The 7,934-nt window shown below is 48.1% G+C and overlaps 1 pseudogene; it reads right to left on the reverse strand.

The window, feature by feature from the left end:
- Positions 1–6,930, reverse strand: part of LOC126388108 (olfactory receptor 1-like) — a 7,847-nt pseudogene extending 917 nt beyond the window's left edge.
- Between the last annotated feature and the right edge of the window lie 1,004 nt (positions 6,931–7,934).

Here is a 7,934-nt window from a genome sequence, read left to right on the forward strand (position 1 = left end):
CCAGCCTGCGGCCCTTTGCTGCATGTCATCCCCTCTCTCTCTCCCCCTTTCACACTTGGCTGCCCTGTCCATTTAAGGCAAAATGCTCAAAAAAGTAAATCAATAAATAAAGAAAATCAATCCAATGACCTCACCACATTCATGAAATATACTCACAGGATTCTTTGCTGCAGCTTTCTATTGGAAGCTGTTGAAGCATCCATTGTATTTTGATGTAATTTGTTCATATTAGCTGTTGAAGCATCCATTGTATTTTGATGTAATTTGTTCATATTACAGGATAAGGCTGGTATTGTTGATTTTTTATGATTGTCAACAAATCCCATAAAAAACCAAAACCGACAAGTCAGTAATCTTTCTTTCATTACTTTTGCACTTTCTGTCTTTGGTTTAACCCCAAGCCCATTCATCCCCACTAAGGACATTTATTGTTAATATTTACAGCATGTAATACTTGTAGGTTTGTTGTTTTTTTTAAGATTTTTTTTTTGGCATTTTGCCTTTAATGGACAGGACAGGTAAGCGTGAAGGGGGGAGAGAGAGAAGGGGGGATGACATGTANATTTTTTTTTGAGCATTTTGGCTTTAATGGACAGGACAGGTAAGTGTGAAAGGGGGAGAGAGAGAAGGGGGGATGACATGTAGCAAAGGGCCACAGGCTGGATTCGAACCCGGGCCGCTGCAGCAACAGTCTTGTATATGGGGCGCCTGCTCAACCACTAAGCCACCGGCGCCCCATACTTGTAGTTTTTGGGGATGATTTTCTGCAATGGATTGATTTGGCCCATGTTTGGTGCTCTTGTGTATACCTGCTCAACATGACATGGTAAACAAACATAGCTGGCTATTAGCTAGTGAATACAGTACGCAGTTGAAGAGCAATATATTTCTCTTAGGCATTAGAGACCAGAAACAGGGGGGTATTTCATCAACGTAGCAAAGAATATCCAGACTAAGGTGTAATCTTGAAGTGTGACTAAACGCCAACTCCCAATCTAGCGCCATCCCGTTCCATCAAATGAAATCAGCTGACTCCAACTGACGCTAATTCAAGCCTCACCTGTTAAGCCTCAACTCATGCCCGCACCCAGGGAAAAAAAAAAAGCCCACACTAGTCGAGTGCCGAACATGTTGCAAAATGTCAAAAAGCAAAGGAAAGGAGCGAGCGGAGGCTTTTTCTGCGGCGGAGCAAACGCCCCTTATGGAAGTGTATGAGGATTATAATGACAAATTTACGAAAAAAGGCAATACTGCAGCGATTAATAAAGCAAGGGAGGTAGCATGGCAGACTATTGCCGACAGGCTAAATGCGTAAGTGACAAAGAAAATTCAGCATTTCAGCATAATATCATGTTATATAAATCCCGCATCAAAGGGACAAAATACATGTAGATAAGACCACCTATTAAAACTAACAATTCAAGTATGCCTAATGAAATTCACCAAATGTGTAAATTAATATTAGTGATAGACTATTTATCACATTTATCTACTGATTGCTATGTACATTTCAGATGATGCATTTAATTAGCCTAGGTATTGATTTGGTGTGTTTGCAAAACTTTAAAAACTGTTTTTAACAATTTCTTCCAATTGCAATTAGTAGTCCACATTGTGGTTAATTATTGAATTTAATATTGTAGTTTTTTTCCTTGTAACTATCATATATGATTCTAGGTTGTTATTGTTATTCTGTATGTTTTTACTATGTATATAATTGTGTCCTGTGTGAGGACCCCAGGAAGAATAGCCATTACTCCCACAACAGAGTGATGGCTAATGGGGATCCTAATAAATAAACAAATAAACAAATCAAACTATTTTATGTGAATCATCGCATTTATCACATAATTGATTGTAGATTAGGACATTTCCGAAATGATCAGTTTATAGGAAATAATCACATGACATTTATCTATTGATTGTAGAAAATGACATTTAGCAAATCCATCAATTCAGTGGAGATGAGGAAACCTGTGCAGGTGATAGTGAATCAATTATCTGTTTCTCATCATTTGGGAGTCAATAGGCTCTGTGCACCAGCTCCATTACTTCAGTACAGGACAGGAAATACTCATGCTTACTTCCTTTTAGGAAGTAGTGGAGCTGGTGCACAGAGCCCATTGTAATCTCTATCCCTTATTATATCAAAATAAGGAAAATCTCTTTAAATGTATGGAATGTGCTATAGGATGAGGTACAGACAAACCACAATGGTGTGTGTCCCATTTTCATCCCTCACTGTTTTTACCTCTCTGCAAACAGTTGTCTTACTTAGCCTCTCAGCATCACCAGCACTATACAGTAGGGGTGTAATGGTACACAAAAATCTCGGTTCTATTAAATATCTTTTACTTATGGTAACCTTATTAAAACATACCACCACAGCAGTTAACTCTTTTTACACAATTTTTGAATGAACAAATATATATAAAATCCTGCTTTTTCACATTGTTTGAATGAAAATAGAAATATAAAAGTGAAAAATAAAGTCCTGCTGTTTTTTTAACACATTTTTTGAATGAAAAATATAAATATAAGTTTCTGCTTTAACAGTTTTACTCAATTAAAATAAAAAGTATAGTGCTTTAAAGCCTGCTCAGATTCAGTTTTACTAGGAAGTTACTTAGCTTTCCCACTTTGTTAAAGTGCAGTAAACAAAACATGCTTATATCTAAAGTGCAGCTTAAACAATTTTACTCAACTCCTATGGTGTTGGTTATTTCTTTAGTGCGATGGTCAGGGAAACGCTCTTTCTTTTTAAACGACGACGACATCGTAGTTTGCACCAGATTGCTTTTTCTAGTCGTGCCGGTTAACGTTCAAACTCGGGTGGTGTCGCTTTAGATGCGTTAGCATGTTAGACGTGTTTCCAAGTACATACCCGACCGCTGTTCTGCAGTGTCGGCACACTGCTTTTGTCTTGTCCACTTGTTATCCATCTTCGTATTTTACCCTGAAACCAAAGTGTTCCCAAACGGAGGACTTAAGGTTTGCGGGTGGGTCTTCAGGTTCGTCAGGCTCACTTGCAATGTTGTCAAAATGCGAGAATGCGCTGCACAAAGTGAAGGCGGAGATTTACGGTCGGACTCGGTCCGTCACTCAATTATGTCCGTCGGGGAACTAGATATTTTAAGTGGTTCGGCTCGCAAAAATGGAATTAAAATAAAACAAAATAAAATAAAATAATATCCTGCGCCCAATAATTCCTTCCTCCGAGAACCGTCACCTTATCATGGTGGAGGAGTTTGAGGGCCCTAATGACCCTAGGAGCTGTGCTGTCGGGGGCATTTTGCCCCTGGTAGGGTTTCCCATGGCAGATTGGTTCTGGGCGAAGGGTCAGACGAAGAACGGTTCAAGAGACCCTTCATGATGGATACAAACAAGGACACGTGTACCCGGCCCGGAGGGTTACCGGGGCCCCGCCCTGGAGCCAGGCCTGGGGTTGGGGCCCGTGGGCGAGCACCTGGTGGTCGGGCCTTCGCCCATGGGGTCCGGCCGGGCCCAGCCACCACCCGCAGAGGGATCCAGAAGGGTTTGGTGCAATGTGGACTGGGCAGCAGACCAAGGCGGGGGCCTTGGCGGTCCGATCCTCGGTTAGAGAAGTTGGCTCTTGGGACATGGAATGTCACCTCTCTGGCGGGGAAGGAGCCGGAGCTTGTGGAAGAGGTTAAGCGCTACCGGCTAGATATAGTCGGCCTCACCTCGACACATAGTTCCGGCTCTGGAACCCTAGTCCTTGAGAGGGGTTGGCTCTCTCCTTTCGCTGGAGTTGCTCCGGGTGAGAGGCGGAGGGCCGGGGTGGGCTTCCTGATAGCCCCCAGACTCTCTGCCTGTACGTTGGGGTTTACCCCGGTAGACGAAAGGGTTGCTTCCCTGCGCCTTCGGGTCGGGGAACGGGTCCTGACTGTTGTCTGTGCTTATGCACCGAACAACAGTTCAGAGTACCCACCCTTTTTGGAGTCCCTGGGACGGGTGCTGGACAGCGCCCCGACCGGGGACTCCATTGTTCTGCTGGGGGACTTCAACGCTCACGTGGGCAATGACAGCGGGACCTGGAGGGGCGTGATTGGGAGGAACGGCCTGCCCGATCTGAACCCGAGTGGTGTTCAGTTATTGGACTTCTGTGCGGGTCGCAGTTTGGCCATAACTAACACCATGTTCAAACATAAGGATGTCCATCGGTGCACGTGGCACCAGGACAGCCTAGGTCGCAGGTCAATGATCGACTTTGTAGTCGTATCATTTGACCTGCGGCCATATGTTCTGGACACTCGGGTGAAGAGAGGAGCAGAGCTGTCAACTGATCACCACCTGGTGGTGAGTTGGATCAGATGGTGGGGGAGGACGCCGCGCAGACCTGGCAGGCCCAAACGAACAGTGAGGGTCTGCTGGGAACGCCTGGCGGAAGAACCTGTCCAGATGATCTTCAACTCCCACCTCCGGGAGAGCTTCGACCGCGTCCCGAGGGCAGAGGGGGACATTGAGTCCGAATGGGCCTTGTTCCGCTCTGCCATTGTCGAGGCGGCTGTTGTGAGCTGTGGCCGCAAGGCCGCTGGGGCCAGTCGCGGCGGTAATCCCCGAACCCGCTGGTGGACACCAGAGGTGAGGGGAGCCGTCAGGCTGAAGAAGGAGGCCTACAGGGCATGGTTGGTCTGTGGGTCTCCGGAAGCAGCTGACGGGTACCGGCGGGCCAAGCGGAGCGCAGCAGCGGCAGTCGTTGAGGCAAAAACTCGGGCGTGGGAGGAGTTCGGTGAGGCCATGGAGGAAGACTATCGATCGGCTCCAAAGAGGTTCTGGCAAACCGTCCGGCGCCTCAGGGGGGGAAGGCGGCAACTTGCTCACACTGTTTACAGTGGGGGCGGGGAGCTGCTGACGTCAACTGAGGACATTGTCGGGCGGTGGAAGGAATACTTTGAGGAGCTCCTCAATCCCACCAACACGTATTCCAGTGAGGAAACAGAGACGGGGGTCTCGGGGGCGGGTCGTCCAATTTCTGGGGCAGAAGTTGCTGAGGTAGTGAAACAACTCCGAGGCGGCGGAGCCCCGGGGGTGGATGAGATTCGTCCTGGATATCTCAAGGCTCTGGATGTTGTAGGGCTGTCCTGGCTGACACGCCTCTGCAACATTGCGTGGACATCGGGGGCAGTGCCTCTGGAGTGGCAGACCGGGGTGGTGGTTCCCATTTTCAAGAAAGGGGACCAGAGGGTGTGTTCCAACTACAGGGGGATCACACTCCTCAGCCTACCCGGTAAGGTTTACTCCAGGGTGCTGGAGAAGAGGGTCCGGTCGATAGTTGAACCTCGGATTGAGGAGGAGCAATGTGGTTTTCGTCCCGGACGCGGAACCGTGGACCAGCTCTTTACCCTCGCCAGGGTGCTGGAGGGGGCATGGGAGTTTGCCCAACCAGTCCACATGTGTTTTGTGGATTTGGAGAAGGCTTACGACCGTGTCCCCAGGGGCATCCTGTGGGGGGTGCTCCGGGAGTATGGGGTTGGTGGCCCCTTGCTAAGGGCCATCCAGTCCCTGTACCAAAGGAGCATGAGTCTGGTTCGCGTGGCTGGCAGTAAGTCGGACCTGTTCCCGGTGAGGGTTGGACTCCGCCAGGGCTGCCCTTTGTCACCGGTTCTGTTCATAACTTTTATGGACAGAATTTCTAGGCGCAGCCGAGTGGTGGAGGGTGTCAGGTTCGGTGACGGGAGGATCTCGTCCCTGCTTTTTGCGGATGACGTGGTCTTCCTAGCTCCATCGAACAGTGACCTCCAGCTCTCGCTGGGGCGGTTCGCAGCCGAGTGTGAAGCGGCTGGGATGAGAATCAGCACCTCCAAGTCTGAGGCCATGGTCCTCAGCCGGAAAAGGGTGGATTGCCCACTCCAGGTCAGGGGGGAGGTCCTTCCTCAGGTGGAGGAGTTTAAGTATCTCGGGATCTTGTTCACGAGTGAGGGTAGGATGGAGCGGGAGATTGACAGGCGGATTGGGGCGGCGTCAGCAGTGATGCAGGCGCTTAACCGGTCCGTTGTGGTGAAGAGGGAGCTTAGCCAGAAAGCGAAGCTCTCGATTTACCGGTCGATCTACGTTCCAATCCTCACCTATGGTCACGAGCTCTGGGTAGTGACCGAAAGAATGAGATCGCGAGTGCAAGCGGCCGAAATGAGTTTCCTCCGCAGGGTGGCTGGGCTCAGCCTTAGGGATAGGGTGAGGAGCTCAGACATCCGGGAGGGACTCGGAGTAGAGCCGCTGCTCCTCCACATCGAGAGGAGCCAGTTGAGGTGGTTCGGGCATCTGGTAAGGATGCCTTCCGGACGCCTCCCTTGGGAGGTGTTTCGGGCATGTCCAACCGGGAGGAGACCTCGGGGCCGCCCCAGAACACGCTGGAGGGACTACATCACCCGGCTGGCCTGGGAACGCCTCGGGGTTCCCGCAGAAGAGCTGACGGAAGTGGCTGGGGAGAGGACTGTCTGGGCTTCTTTGCTGAGGCTGCTGCCCCCGCGACCCGGACCCGGATAAGCGGAGGACGACAAGTACGAGTACGAGTACAACGAGTACGAGTACGAGCCCAATAATTCGGTACAGGGTCATGCCGAACCAGAAGTTGCGTACCGAACGGTTCGACACAAATACATGTACCGTTACGGCCCTACTATACAGGAATGTACCGCTAGCAAAGAACCTCAGTGCAATACAGACTGACTGCACAGTGGTCAGAGACTGGCTGCTGTGTGTGACCTTTATAATGTGTGGTTCCAGCAAACTGCATAGATACACTATGCTTTGCCTGCTGAACTGGTACCTCTCCCATAGATAGGAGTCCGTCTGTATCAATGGGTTGGTCCTGTCCTGGAAGACCCTTGGGGCTGGTGGTGGTTGGAAGGCCCTCTGGACAATGTGGGCCTCCCCATCAACAGGATCTTCAATGAAGGGGCATGCCATTATTTCCTAATTTACTCTCTCTTGCTCTGTCTCTGTGTCTCTCTGGGTGGGTCCCTCTCATCTCTTGGATGCACTCCTTATATGGCCGTTGTCAGTTGACCTTAATTGGCTGTGAATTTGCGAGCCAATTGGAAACAGAGCAGGGTGGGGATGGGAGGGCAATCACATATTCATGTGGTTTGGTGTACATATACAATCTTTTCTTTAATGCCTCAGTTTCATTTTATTATAGTTTTGTTTTTATTAGTTTGATTTTGGCTTTATAGTTGTGTTTTTTTAATTATCTTATTTTTATTACATTTTAATTTGTTTTTAATAGTTAATGTTTTTAATTATGTTATATATTTTATGATCTACATATTATTTTATCATTACATGACAGTTGTGTGTGTGTAAAAGCACTGGCAGAACTGTCTTTTAGGTGTCTGTTCTTGTCTATTGAACATTTTTTGATCATAGATGGAGCTAATCCTCACCTTAATCCTGCTACAGACCAGGATTGCCCGGCAGCATAAATTACTATGGTTACAAGGCTGGGATTCAGGTTAGCCACCTTGATGGAACGGAGTTGTGGCTCAGTTTGATGGAACGGAAACCGTAGTTTAGCTCGATGTATCAGGCTTAGACAGAACCATGGTTTCCATGGTTACCGATGTGAGGCTAATCTTAGCCGCGTAGCTACACAGAACTCTGGCTCACATTAGCCAGACTTGGCCATTTAAGCCTGGATTTGCCTTTAGCCCAATCTGGAACTCCATCGGTAAAAAAACAAAAACAAAAACAAAAAAAAAACTTTTTTTTCGTCCTTTACCTCTGGAGGAACTGCCCGTAGTTTTTCAACTAACGGAAGTGCAGGGGCCTCGGCAATCGCTCACGCCCTTCACTTCCAGCGGTGCCCCCAGGGAATCGCCTTGTTGTTTACAAATACTTCCAGGTAGAAAACCTGCAGAGTTTAGCTATATACATATATATATATATATATATATATATATATATATATATAT

This window comes from Epinephelus moara, chromosome 3 (assembly GCF_006386435.1).
Source record: "Epinephelus moara isolate mb chromosome 3, YSFRI_EMoa_1.0, whole genome shotgun sequence".
NCBI classification, from domain to species: domain Eukaryota; kingdom Metazoa; phylum Chordata; class Actinopteri; order Perciformes; family Serranidae; genus Epinephelus; species Epinephelus moara.